A 14,638-nucleotide genomic window follows, 5' to 3' on the forward strand; every position below is an offset into this window, starting at 1 on the left:
CATGCATCTGGAAAAGTGTAGAAAGCAAAATATACATTCAAAGTTTTACCACAAAGCAAGCACCCATCCAGGTCAAGAAAAAGGACACAGCGAGACTCCTAGAAACTCACCAGCTCCTCCTCCCCACCCCAGGCGATAAACACCCACCTTTCAACGTGATTACTGCCTTGTTTTCTTCATACTCAAACCACCTAACTTTACAACTCTAACCAGTCTGATTTGGTGTTGTTGTTTTTTTTAATTTAAATGTTCTTATTTATTTTTCAGAGAGAGAGAGACAGAGCGCAAGTGGGGAAGGGCAGAGAGAGAGGGAGACACAGAATCCAAGGCTGTGAGCAGGCTCCAGGCTGCGAGCTGTCAGTGCAGAGCCCGACGTGGGGCTCGAACTCACAAACCGTGAGATCACGACCTGAGCCGCAGTTGGACAGTCAACCACCTGAGCCACCCAGGTGCCCCCGAGAAGTCTTTTGAGGTGTAAAAGTTTTTAATTTTTATGAAGTCAAACTTACCAGGTTTTTTTTTTTTTCATGGATTACAGCTTTGATGTCATATCTAAGAACTCCTTGCTTAACCTCAGATCATAAAGATTTTTCCCTATGCTTTATTCTACATGGTTTTAAGGTTTTAGCTCTTACATTTATTTAGGTCTATGAACCATTCTGAGCAAATTTTTATGTATGGTGTGAGATGACGATGGCCCAGCACCACTTACTGAAAAGCCCATGCTTCCCCTGGTACGTTGCCTCGGCACCTGCGGCAGTCAAGGCTCCACCAGAGCGCCGGCCAGCATCAGTGGGAGGCGTCTGTAAGGGCAGGTCTGTAAGGGCAAAGGCGGGCGAGGACTCTGGCACCGCTTCCCAGAGGTGGAATTGGTTCCTCCCCGGAAGGCTCAGCTGTGCTAAGTCTTTTCAACAGACTGGATCAGGCCCACCCAGGTCACATGAGATCACTTCTTTTACATAAAGTCCACGTATGTTGGACTTTAATCTCATCTACAAAATGCCTTCACAACAACATTTAACTTAAAACTAGATTAAGTTTTGTTTGAGTAACAGGGGACTGTAGCCTCGCCAAGTTGACACAGAAAACATCATAACACCTTTGTCGAAAATTAATTGGGCACAAAAATGAGTGTTTATTTCTGGACTCTCAGTTCTTTTCTGTTGATCTAAGTGTCTGTGCTTCTGCCAGAATCACATTCTTTTGATTTCTGTAGATTCATAGTTAGTTTTGATACTGGAAAGTGTGAGTCTTTCAACTTTGTTCTTAGTTTTCAATATCGTTTTGGCTGGGTCCTTTGCCCTTCTAGGTAAATTTTAAGATCAGATTGCCAATTTCTGAAAGAAACAAAAACCAAAAACCAATTTCTATATTTTGATACAAATCGCATTGACTCTAGCGATCAGTCTGGGGAGAAGTGCCATCTTGATAATATTGAAGCTTCCAGGCCGTGGTCTTGGAGCCACTCAGGCTCCCGTCTTCAGTCCTCTCAGCACCATGGCGTGGTTTCCACGTAGTTTCCAGTGTGCAGGCCTTGCACTTCCTGTCTTCAGGGTATTCCTGAGTACGTTATTCTTTTTGGTGTCATTGCCAATGGAATGGTGTTACTGTTCTTTTCAAGCTCTTCATTGATGGCATATAAAAACAAAATTGAATTTTGTTTAGTTTAGTTTTTTTGAATGTTTATTAATTTTTGAGAGAGAGAGAGACAGAGTGCTAGCGGGGGAGGGGCAGAGGGAGGGGGAGACACGGAATCGGAAGCAGGCTCCAGGCTCCGAGCTGTCAGCACAGAGCCCAATGTGGGGCTCGAACCCGTGAACAGCGAGATCATGACCTGAACGGAAGTTGGACGCTTAACCAACTGAGCCCCCCAGGTACCCCCAAAATAAAATTGAATTTTGTGTATTGATCTTGGAGCCTATGACCCTGTGGCATTTGTTTATTAGTCCTCATTTTGTTTTTGTTTTTGCTTTTGTGTGGTTTGTGGATTTTTTTGGTACGGGTTCCTTGGGGTGCTCAACATATGGGACCACGTTTCTGCACATAAAGGCAGGTTTACGTCTTCCTTCCCAATCTCTATGCCCTTTATTTCTGTTTCTTGCCTGATTGTACTGGCTGGAACTTCCTAGTACAATGTTGGCCAGAAGTGGCATTCCTGATCTTAGGGCAGAGCATCAAGTCTTTTGCCATTAAGTAGGATGTTAGCTGTAGAACTTTCTGTAGTGCTCTTTGCTGGCATGGAACAGTCTCATTCTATCTGAGTGTCTAGAGTTTTTTTTGAGTGAGTGTTGGACTTTGTCAAATGTTTACTTCACTTACTGAGAGGCTCATGTGGTTTATGTCCTTTATTTTATTTTATTTATTTTCAGATGTTAAACCAACCTTGAGTTCCAGGGACAAATCCCATTTGGTCGTGGTATGTAAGCCTTTTTATATGCTGCTTGATTCGGTTTGCTAATATCTTGTTGAGGACTTATGCATCTGTGTTTATGAGGGGTATGGGTTTGAAGTTTTGCTTTCTTGTGATGTCTTTGTCTGACTTTGGTATCAGTATAATTGCTAGTTTTCTGTTAATGCCATAACAAGTTGCCACAAACTCAGTGGCTTGAGACAACACAAATGTATTATCTTAGCGTTCTTCAGGTCACGAATCCAAATTGGGCCAGAGTAGGCTGAAATCAAGGTGTCAGCAACACTGCACTTCTTTCCAGAGGCTTCGGGAAAAGTTGCTTTCCTTGTGTCTTCTTGCTTCTATTTTTTTAAAATGTTTTAATTATTTTTGACAGAGGGAGCACAAGCAGGGGAGGGTCAGAGGGGGAGGGGACAGAGGAACTGAAATGGGCTCCACACTGATAAAAAATGAGCCCACGCGGGGCTCCAACACATGAACTGCAAGATCATGACCTGAGCCAGTAGGACACTTAACTGACTGAGCCACTCAGGTGCCCCTCAAGGTCTGTATTCTTAATTAAATATGCCAGTTCTGCGAGTCAGTTTTCATAATTCATGTTTTTCTAGGAATTCCTGGGAATTTATCCAATTCATGTAAATTGTCTAATTTTATTGACATAAAGTTTTTATAGCATACCCTCATAACCCTTGTGAAAAAGATTGTTTCAGTTTGTGTTTATGACTTCTGTACGTACTCCCAGATTCTAGCCTTTCACAGTCATTGAGCTATTTTAGGACTCTTTGTAAGTTGACATACATCTAAATTCTGTCTTTTCTGTTGCTTCAAAAACTGTAGGAAGTTTGATTCATATAACTTGACTACACTGAAGTGGTAGTTTACTTTGGGGCATATTGACATCTTGACAATATCACATCTTCCAATCCATGAACATGGGATTTCTTTCCATTTATCTGGTACTTCTTTAATTTCTTTCAGCAGCATTTGTAGTTTTCAGCATATAAGTTCGATGGGTTTTGATGGATATGGAATTCCTGGTTGACAGTTTTCCTCTTGACACTTTAAAAATGTCATCCCACTAGGACACCTGGGTGGCTCAGTTGGTTAAGTGACTGATTTCAGCTCAGATCATGATCTCACAGTCCGTGATTCGAGCCCCACGTCAGACTCTGTGCAGACAGCTCAGAGCCTGGAACCTGCTTCAGATTCTGTGTCTCCCGCTCTCTCTGCCCCTCCCTTGCTCATACTCTGTCTCTGTCTCTCAAAAATAAACATAAAAAAAAATTTTTTTTAATGTCATCCCACTGCCTACAAGTTTTCATTGTTTCTGACAAGAAGTCAGCCGTCACCACACTACATCCCAGTACAGAAGCCCTTCCACTCTTGTTGCCTTCAGGTTTTCTTTTCGACTTTCAGCGTCTTCTGTCTGATATGTCTAGGTGTGGATCTCGTTGAGCTTCTTTGATGTAAAGATTAATAGTTTGCATCTAGTTTGGGAATTTGGGGCTGTTGTTTCTTCAGATATTTTTTCTTCCTTTGTCTTTTACCTCTCTTTCTGGGACTCCCATTATATATATTTTTATATTCCTGATAATGTCTCACAGGTCTCTAAGGCTCTGTTTATTTTTCTTCATTCCTTTTTAGCTTCTTCAGAGTGGATAATTTCTATTGATCTGTCTTCAAGTTCGATGATTATTTCTTCTGGCTTTTCTTTCTTTCTTTTTTTAAATGTTTATTTTGAGAGAGAGACAGAGAGAGAGAGAGAGAGAGAGAGGAAGAGAGAGAAAAGGAGAGGGCAAGAATCCCAAGCAGGCTCTGCAATGTCAGCTTAGAGCCCAACATGGGGCTCAATCTCACAAACTGTGAGATCATGACCTGAGCTGACGTCAAGAATTGGAACTGAGCTGACTGAGCCACCCAGGTGCCCCTCTTCTGGCTTTTCAAGTCTGCTGTTGATCCCCTCAAGTGGATATTTTAAAAATAGACTTTATTGGGGCACCTGGGTGGCTCACTCAGTTAAGTGTCCAACTCTTGATTTCAGCTCAGGTCATGATCTCACGGTTCATGAGTTCGAGCCCCGCATCAAGCTCTGTGCTGACAGCTCAGAGCCTGGAGCCTGCTTTGGATTCTGTGTCTCCCTCTCTCTCTGCCCCTCCCCTGCTCACTCTCTGTCTCTCTCAAAAATAAATAAACATTAAAAAAATAAAAAATAAATAACCTTTTTTTTTTTTTTTTTTTTTTTTTTTTTTTACAGCAGCTGTAGGTTCACAGCAAAATTGGAAGAATGTGGAGATTTCCTGTGGAACTCCTGTCCTCTCAGCTGTGAACATCCCCACCAGAGTAGTGCATTTGTTACAATCGGTCAACCTACATTGACAAGCCATTATCACTCAGACTCCCTAGTTTACATTAACGTTCACTCCTGATGTTGTAATTCTGTGCATTTGGACAAATTTATAATGATACATAGCCATCATTATCATAAAGAGTGTTTTCACTGTCCTTAAAATCTTCTGTACCCCACAGACTTATCCTCTTTCCCTCCTAACTTCTGGAAACCACTGGTCTTGTTGTTGTTCCTGTGTTTTGCCTTCTCTGGGATGTCATATCATCGGAAGCATGCCGTCAATATGTCACCTTTTCAGATTGACTCACTTCACCTACCAACATGCATTTAAAGTTCCTTCGTGTGTATTTGTGGCTTAAGAGCTCATTTCCTTTTAGTGCTGAATAGCATTCCGTTCTTTGGACGTACCACGGTTTATCCGTTTACCTACTGGAGGACACCTTGGTGGCTTTCAAGTTTTGGCAATTATGAATAAACTATGGATCAGGCTGCTATAGATGTATGGGTGCAGGTTTTTGTGTGGACAGAAGTTTTCATCTAGTTTGAGCGGACGCGGAGGAGCTGCCGGGTCACATGGTAAGAGCAGGTTTAGTTTTGCTAGAAACTGCCCAGCTGTCATTTTCAGGGGCTGCACCGTGTTGCGTGCCTGCCAGCGATGCGAGCTCCTGCTGGCCTGTGTCCTCGCCAGCATTTGGTGTCAGGTTACGGACTTTGCTCATTGCCATTGTGTGTAGTGGTGTCTTGTTTCGTTTGCATTTCCCTGATGACATGTGGTGTGGAGCCTCCTCCTGTGCTTGCCGGCCTTCCGTGTATCTTTATTCTGGCACGTGTCAGCTCAGATCTTTTGCTCATTTTTTTTTTTTAACGTTTTATTTATTTTTGGGACAGAGAGAGACAGAGCATGAACGGGGGAGGGGCAGAGAGAGGGGGAGACACAGAATCGGAAGCAGGCTCCAGGCTCCGAGCCGTCAGCCCAGAGCCCGACGCGGGGCTCGAACTCACGGACCGCGAGATCGTGACCTGGCTGAAGTCGGACGCTCAACCGACTGAGCCACCCAGGCGCCCCTTTTTTGCTCATTTTTCAATCAGGTTGTTTGTTTTCTTGTTGAGCTTTAAGAATTATTTTCTTTAACCTTTAAAAAAAATTTTTTTTTTTGAGAGAGAGGGAGTGCAAGTGGGGGAGAGGGGCAGAGAGAGAGAGAGAGAGAGAAACTTAAGGAGGCTCCGTGCTCAGTGCTCAGCACAGACCCTGATGGGCTCCACCCCACGACCCTGGGATCACGACCTGAGCCGAAATCAAGAGTCGGACGCTCAACTGACTGACCCAGGTGCCCCAAGCTTTAAGAATTCTTTGTATGTTTTAGATAAGAGGCCTTTATCAGATGTGTCTTTTGCAAACGTGTCCCCTATCTGTGGCTTGTCTTCTCATTCCCTTGACATTGCCTTTTAAGAAGAGAGGTTGTTCATGTTAATGAAATCTAGCCAATCATTTCTTTCTTTCATGAAACGTGCCTTTGATTTTGTATCTTAGGGGCACCTGGGTGGCTCAGTCGGTTAAGCGTCTGACTTCGGCTCAGGTCACGATCTCGCGGTTTGTGGGTTCAGGCCCCGTGTCGGGCTCTGTGCTGACAGCTCGGAGCCTGGAGCCTGCTTCGGATTCTGTGTCTCCCTCTCTCTGTGCCCCTCCCCTGCTCGCACTCTGTCTCTGTCTCTCTCTCTCAAAAACAAATAAACATAAAAAAAAGTCACTGCCAAACCCAAGCTCATCTAGATCTCCTCCTTGCAGAAGGTTTATAGTTTTGCATTTTGCATTAAGGTGATCCATTTTCGGTTTATTTTTAATGAGGGGCATAAGGTCTGTTTCTGGATTAAGTTTTTGCGTGTGGACGTCCAGTCGTTTCAGCACCAGAATCTCCTGGACTTTTCATTCAGTTGTTGTGCTTTTCAACTCCAGATGTTCCATTTGGTCCTCCTCCTCCCCCTCCTCCCCTTCCTCCCCCTCCCCTCCTCCCCTCCTCCCCCTCCTCCCCTTCCTTCTCCTCCCCCTCTCTTCCTCCCCTTGTCCCCCTCCTCCCCCTCCTCCTCCCCCCTCCTTCTCCTCTTCCTCTCCTCCTCCCCCCTCCCCCTCCTCCTCCCCCTCCTCCTCCTCCTCTTCCCCCTCCCCTCCACCCCCCTCCCCCTCCCTCTCCTCCTCCTCCCCCCTCCTTCTCCCCCTCCTCCCCCTCCTTCTCCACCTCCTCCCCCTCCTTCCCCTCCTCCTTCTTCTCTGTCTTCCAATTCTTTACTACAAAAAAAACTATTGTTTTCAGTCTGTCTTGGAAGTTTTAGAGTCAAAGCATCTTCTCTTTTTGAAGAAGCGAAACGTTTTGCAGACAGAATGGAAAGTGATGGGAATCCACAGAGGAAATGGGAGGGGATCCTTTCCTTTGTGGATCAGATTGCATCTGGAAACATCAGTGGCTCGGATGAAGGAAGACATGGCAAAGTCCTCCTTAGAACGGCAGAGCGAGACAGGCTCTTGCACCGTCAGAACGGGTGCATCTCGTTTTGTGATCGGAGCATCAACCAAACGGTTACCGGGCAGAAGACCCACTCCAATCTCGTGTTTGGCCTCTTGCCACTTGAAAAGCAGTCCTTGAGAGTCGAGTGGGAAAGGGAAGGTTGCTTTATTCAGGAAGCGGGCAACCTGGGAACGTGGCAGACCCACGCCCAAAGACCGTCTCCAACCGTCCAGGTGAAGCTCGGGAAGCTGTGGCCAACGGTGAGGCGGCTGCACGCGGGAGAAGCTGGTGCTCGGCACTTAGTCATTTGTCGACGCGACTCCGAAAAGACTTGCTGGTGGCAGCGGTGGCTGTTTTCGGAAATGGTCAAGACGCATCTTCTGGGAAAGTCTGGTCCTTCGTTCCTCACGGCCGGAGGTCTGCAAAACCCCGGGCCAAGTGGGTCAGTTCTGCTACGGACTGTGGGGCTTCGGCCGGCAAAGCAAGGGGCGCCCAGCTGGGGGCCAGCTGGCCTGCCTTGGAAGCTGTCACAGATCCAACACGGGCGACGCTGGAGCGGAGCGTGCAACACCTCTCGCCCCAGACGACCTCTCGCGAAGCCTGACCGCTGCAGGCTGTCGCAGGCCCGGGCCGCCGTCTCCGTGCCGAGTTCCAGATGGAGGATGTTCAGCGGTGAGTGGGGCAGCCACAGGCTTTTATGGGAGAACAGACGCCGTCCTTCCAGAAGGGGTCAGCACCGCTCAGGGAGAGAGGCTCACCGCTCGCCCGCACAGGAACCGCTCAGACTCCAGCCGCAGCCCGCTGCGCGTGGCTCTGGGTCTGGTCGGTGACCTTCTGCAGCTTCTGCTCTGAGATGCTCAGGAGAGAAGCCCAGGGTGCCCCGCGTCGGCTGACCACCTGGGTGTCTGAGCTGGGGCTCCACCCTCTTGCCGTGAGGCTGGCTGGGTCGCTGCAGTACCCCTGGATTTGCTTCTAAAAGTGATGGAATTGATGCACCTGAGAGAGTGTTGTGGGGACATTTTTCCAGGAATGTGCAAAATGCCCAGCACTTCTCTTTCAGAATGACCTTCAGAACCAGTGGCCCGTTCGTTTAAACACCTTCAGGGGCAGGAAGCTTCATCTTGTGAAGACGTGTTGTGCACGTGGTGAAATAACCCAGAGTCCCCCCAGGACCGAGTGGAGTGAGACGTTTTGGGACCAAGTCGTAAAGTTACGAGACTGATGTTCGCGAGTGTCTCAAAATGGTTTCGTTTACATCACTGGGACGCAAGTATCACTCACTTCTCAAGATGTCCCGGTTCACGGAAGCACCGTGCTCTCCGTGTCCTGCTGTCCACTGCGTGCTGGGCCTTCTACAAAATACCGAGATGACGTCCTGAATCCCAGACCCATGGCAGGAAGGCACCAAGTGCCCCTTCTTAGCAGATCTCCGTTTTTGTTAACAGTCTGCTTTACAAAATCTCACATAGTTAAAAGACATTTTTTCAATGTTTATTTATTTATTTTGAGAGAGAGAAAGAGGGAGAGAGCACAAGTTGCGGGGGCAGTGGAGAGAGTGAGGGGGAAAGAAAATATCAAGCAGGCTCAGTGCAGTCAGCAGACAGCCAGATGCAGGTTCAAAATCACGAACCATGAGATCATGACCTGAGCCGAAATCAAGAGTTGGACACTTAACTGACTGAGCCACCCAGGGGTCCCTAAAAGATATTATATATATATATATATATATATATATATATATATATATATATATTTTTTTTTTTTTTTTAATTTTTAAAAAGTTTATTTATTTATTTTGAGAGAGAGAGACAATGTACATGAGAGAGTGAGGAGCAGAGAGAGAGGAAGAGAGAGAGAAGTCCAAGCAGGCTCCACACTGTCAGCACATAGCCAGATGCAGGGTTCAAACTCAGGAACCGTGAGATCACGACCTGAGTGGAAATCAAGAGTCTGATGCTGTAACTGACTGAGTCACCGAGGCACCCCTTAATTTTTTTAGATGTTTGTTTGTTTTAAAAATATTTTAAATGTTTCTTTATTTTTAAGAGAGAGAGAGAGAGAACACGCACAGGGGAGGGACAGAGAGAGAGGGAGACACAGAATCTGAAACAGGCTCCAGGCTCTGAGCTGTTGGCACAGGGCCCAATCACTCCAGGGCTTGAACTCACAAACTAGATCATGACCTGAGCTGAAGTTGGTCGCTTAAGGATGGAGCCACCCAGGTGCCCCTGGAAACTCTGTTTTTAGCATTTGAAGTAACCGCCAAGCGATTTTCCAAACATTTACACTGGCTGCTTGGAAGTCTATCTGCTAAATTCGACATCGGGACCCCCTCACAGTTCTTACTGTGTTCACCGTGCGTGTGAATTGCACTTTCCTGTTTGTTTGCCTGTCTCCTAATATTTCCGTTTCAAACTGGGCATTTTTTTTTTTTAATTTTTTTTTCAACGTTTATTTATTTTTGGGACAGAGAGAGACAGAGCATGAACGGGGGAGGAGCAGAGAGAGAGGGAGACACAGAATCATCGGAAACAAGCTCCAGGCTCCGAGCCATCAGCCCAGAGCCCGACGCGGGGCTCGAACTCACGGATCGCGAGATCGTGACCTGGCTGAAGTCGGACGCTCAACCGACTGCGCCACCCAGGCGCCCCCAAACTGGGCATTTTTGATAATACGTTGTAGCCACGCTGGTTGATGATGGGACTTTCCCAGGTCGCTTCAGAGGTAGCTGTCCCCCTCTGGCTGGTCCCACTCTGGTATCAGTCCTGTGTGATGCAAACTGGGGACAGCCCCAGGCCAAACACCACCGACTCCTGCTTTCCTCTCAGAGATCTGAAGAAATGCTTCTCAATACCTTTTTTTTTTTTTTTTTAAGATTTTATTTTTAAGTAATCTCTACAGCCAGCGTTGGGCTCGAACCTACAACCCTGAGATCGAGAGTCAATGCTCCAGTGACTGAGCCAGCCGGGCACCCCTGCGTCTCAAAGTTTTTGATCAGTTTCCAGAGTCTAGAATTTTTGTTTTTATTGCTTTTTGAGGGACAGGATTTTTTGAGCTCCTCAGTCAACAATTCTGGAACTGTTGCCACCTTCTTTAGTTTTGACTGTCGATTGAACTTTATGTAAGTGGAACCACACGTTTTGTTTTGTGTCTGGCTTCTTTATTCAGAATTGTGTTTGTGAGACCCACCCCTGGTGCAGCTTGCACTCTAGTCTCCATTGTCCTTACTGCAAACACTTTGTTCTAGGAATCGACCGCGTTCTATCGATGGATATTTGATCCGTTTTTATTATTTCACTCTTTTTGCTATTGTGAGTAATGTTGCCTTAAATATTGTTGCACGTATCTCCCACATCTCTGGGCACAGGTGACTCCACAACAACTAGGGTACTGTTATGGGTTGAACTATGTCAGCCCCAAATTAATCTGGTGGAGTCTTGCCCCTCGGTACCTCCAGTCAGGTCTACTCGACCCCCACCCCCCCGGGATTGATTTGTGTGTGTGGCACAACTTGGGGTCAAATTTTAATGTTTCTGTTTTCTTCAAGTACTGAGCCAGTGCAGCTGTCATCCGTAGTCAGGTCTCGCGTGTATGTGACCCTCTCTCCAGACCCCGTTCAACTGCCCTGCTCTGTGTGTGCGTTCTGTGCCAGCCTGCACGGCTGAGCTGGTGAGGCTCTGCACTGAGTCTTGTGTCCGGAGAGCGTGGTCCACGTTGTCCTGACCCTTCGCATTTTCAAAACAATTTTAGAGTCAGCCTGACAAATCCTTCCCCAAACTGTGGAGGTTTTTGTTTTTTTTTTTTTTTTTAATGTTTATTTATTTTTGAGAGAGAGAGAGCAAGCAGGGGAGGGGCAGAGACAGAGGAAGACAGAATCCCAAGCAGGCTCCGCTCTGTCAGCGCAGAGTTCGATGTGGGGCTCGAACTCGAGAACAAGGAGATCGTGACCTGAGCCAAAATCAAGAGTCGGATGCTTAGCCGACTGAGCCCCCCCAGGCGCCCCTGCACCGGGGAGGTTTTGATTAGAATCCCGCTGAATACATATGTCTTCCTCAGTGGGAGCTTAGCGTTTAAAATACCTTTCAGCAATGATTTATAGTTTTGCACGTTGAGAGATTACACATTTTTCTTAGATTTCTTTCTGAGTCATTTATATGATGTGATACTATGATAGTTAAAAGATTTTTGGTGTATATTTTCTAGTGTAAAAACAGACATATACTCATGAGTGCGTATCATGACTTGCTATTGTTAAACACGTGATGACGGTTATTTTCTCATAGGTTTAAATATTTTTTTCAAGACTCTTACGGAGTAACAGCACTGTATCATATGGCTGCACATCCTTCGTTGTTTTTATTGAAACTGAGGTATAATTAGCATATAGCCAGCCGCCGTCAGGTCTTCAGTGTGCCTACAGGTCTAGGAGCTGTGACAGGCTTTATGTCTGTGGGACCCACACCCTTGTCAGGATAGAGAACATTCTCTGAAAGATCCTTGAGTCTGTCCCACTCCGGAGAAGCCACTTTCCACCATAGGTCAGTATTTTTTTTTTTTCAACGTTTATTTATTTTTGGGACAGAGAGAGACAGAGCATGAACGGGGGAGGGGCAGAGAGAGAGGGAGACACAGAATCGGAAACAGGCTCCAGGCTCTGAGCCATCAGCCCAGAGCCTGACGCGGGGCTCGAACTCACGGACCGCGAGATCGTGACCTGGCTGAAGTCGGACGCTTAACCGACTGCGCCACCCAGGCGCCCCCATAGGTCAGTATTAACCATTACGGAACTTCGCAGAAATGGAATTTTATAAAGTTTGCTCTTTATGTCCGGCTTCCTGTGTTGAGCTACTTTTTGTTGTTGTTGTTGTTGTTATTTTAAGGTAAGTTCCGCACCCAGCATGGAGACCAACTCGGCTCTTGAACTCACAACCCTGAAATCAAGACCTGAGCGAGATCAAGAGGCTTAACCGCTTCCCCAAGTGAGCCACCCAGGCGCCCCTGAGCTACTGGTTTTGGAGTCCGTCTACACTGTTGCAAGTACCAGTGGTTTGTTCGTTCTTACTGTGGAGTAGCATCCCGTCACATGAGTATCCTACCGTTTAAAAACTGGTTGATGGACGTTTGGATGGTTTGCGGTGTTCGGCTGAAGAGTGTAGCTTCTTTGGATATTCTTGTAGGTATTTGCGTCCACGTGTTTTTCTTTCTTTTGGGTCACAGGGTAGGCACGTATTTACCTCCGTGAGGAACTGCCGGGCTGGTGTTCAGGCGGCTGTGCCTTTTTTACACCATTACACAGGCAGTGTAGACAGCGTCCAGTCGGCCCACGCCCTCGCCAACACTGGGTGTTGTCAGGCTTTCCCTTTCAGCCAATCCAGCTGCACGTAGTGCGTTTTGCTGTTTCAGTTCACGTTTCCCTGCTAACTGCAAGGCGGAGCCCTGGTCTGGCTTTGCCCGTTTTCAGCCTTGGGGGCTTGCCTGGTTTGTAAGCGGCAGAAGTTCTTTATACGACCCGGGCGGGAGCTGTTTCCTGGGTGTGTACGCCGTAGGGTTTTTTCCCAATGCGTGGATTACATTTTTATTTTCCTGATAGTATTTGTTTTAATTTTTATTTTTGTTGATGTTTATTTATGTTTGAGAGAGAGAGAGAGAGAGCAGAGTGCGAGTGGGGGAGGGGCAGAGAGAGGGAGACACAGAATCCGAGGCAGGCTCCGGGCTCCGAGCTGTCAGCACGGAGCCCCACGCGGGGCTCGAACCCACGGACCGCGAGATCATGACCTGAGCCGAAGGAGGACGCTCAACTGACTGAGCCACCCAAGCGCCCCCCCCCCCACCCCGTAACGATATTTTTAAAGTTTCATTTTCTAAACGTTAATGGATAGGATACAGAAACGCAATTGATTTTTGTATACCGACTGTACCCCATGACTGGCAGTTCACATATCGGGCCCTGTGAAGTGGGTACACAGCTTACTCTTATCTCTGGCAAAGGAAGAGCCCTGGGTCTCAAGCCCACACTCTTCGGTGCATTGAGACGCACATTGTCCTGGGTAAGGCTGGCTCTGTGGACACTCTGGGGTTGGATTTTCAGTTCTTAGGGCTCCGTGTCCGGGAGGAGGAGACAAACTGCGACGGACACTGGCAATGCTGGGCCCGGGGCAGGGCGGGGGGGCGGGATGTGCGGGGTGGGCCTGTGCCCACCCTCCTCAGGGTTTTCTGTGGTGTCCTTGTGATGCCAGCACCTTTTACTGAGGACAGTCATTCTGTCGACCAAAAATTACCATTGAGAACTATCCTGTGTTTGGTGTGTAACCAGTCAGAGTTTTCTAGTGGAAACACACACACACACACACACACACACACACACACAGAAAAAAAAGACCGACACCCATTATTGAAACATGCTGAGTTTCAGAAGCATGATGCCGAATGTCAGAAGCAACACCAAAAAAGTACATCCTGCACGAATCGTTTTCTATACGATTCTAGAACGGGCACAACTAATCCGTGGTGAGAGAAATCAGGTCGGCACGAATCTGGAGCTAGAGCTGGGGAGGAGTTGACACGGGGTGGGGGGCATGGCAAAACTTGTTGGGGGTGATGGAAATACTGTATATTTTGATTATGGCATTAGTTATGTGGTGATGAACGTTGATCGGCACTTACCGCACTGTAAATGGCTGTATTTTATTGTGTGTAAATTATACCACAATAAAGTTGATTTTTAGGAATATAAATGATAAACCTAACGATTTTCTTTCAGCTTCAAATAAAATGAAAAGAAGCCAACCACCCAAAGACATCAGAGGAAGCCTTGAGAAGGAGTATTTTATTAACAACATGGCCTTGAGAATTCAAAGTGCTGGGTTACTTATTACTTTCCTCCAAGATAAGGGGGAGGGGGGTTGAGGCTAAGAGAACCGGAAGAAGGGCATGCGGGGGGGGGGGGGGGGGGGGGCAAAGGGCTAAGTTACATCTACATACATTTCTGTTCGCTCTGGGCTGCGGGGAGCAGAGGCTTCCCGGGGCCCTTCCTGAGCCTTGAGAGCAGAAAGTAGTTTAACCTCCTGATGGCTGCACGGCCTCGGATCGCCCACCCGCTCCGGCGTGTGCTGCTTGCCGAGGAAAACAGGCCCGGATCCGCGCACACACTGCGGCAGGAGGCCAGCCTCGCGCCTGTCCTCCTTCTCCCGGGGGCGGAAGTCCCAGCGCAGCACGAGGCTGGTTTCTCCCGCGCTCAGGAGTGCCCCTCTGTTCTTTCTGCTCGGTCCATTGGTGGGTATTTTAATTCTTAGGACGGTTCGAAAGCACAGACTTCCAAACCTAGACTGTTGAGTGTGTTTGCAGACGGTTAGAACACGGCAGGGCAGAAAGCACAGACAA

General features: G+C 47.3%; 2 long non-coding RNA genes across 2 annotated transcripts; both read left to right on the forward strand.

The window, feature by feature from the left end:
- The first annotated feature begins 649 nt into the window (after nt 1–649).
- Nucleotides 650–5,253, forward strand: LOC147575198 (uncharacterized). The gene is made up of 2 exons (XR_015243255.1): nt 650–2,416; nt 4,665–5,253. It is a non-coding gene; the product is annotated as an uncharacterized LOC147575198 (long non-coding RNA).
- Nucleotides 5,254–11,094: 5,841 nt separating this feature from the next.
- Nucleotides 11,095–12,089, forward strand: LOC147575199 (uncharacterized). The gene is made up of 2 exons (XR_015243256.1): nt 11,095–11,796; nt 12,024–12,089. It is a non-coding gene; the product is annotated as an uncharacterized LOC147575199 (long non-coding RNA).
- Nucleotides 12,090–14,638: the final 2,549 nt, after the last annotated feature.

The sequence above is a fragment of the Puma concolor genome, chromosome D4 (assembly GCF_028749965.1).
Source record: "Puma concolor isolate L17-30 chromosome D4, mPumCon1.1.hap2, whole genome shotgun sequence".
Taxonomy (NCBI): domain Eukaryota; kingdom Metazoa; phylum Chordata; class Mammalia; order Carnivora; family Felidae; genus Puma; species Puma concolor.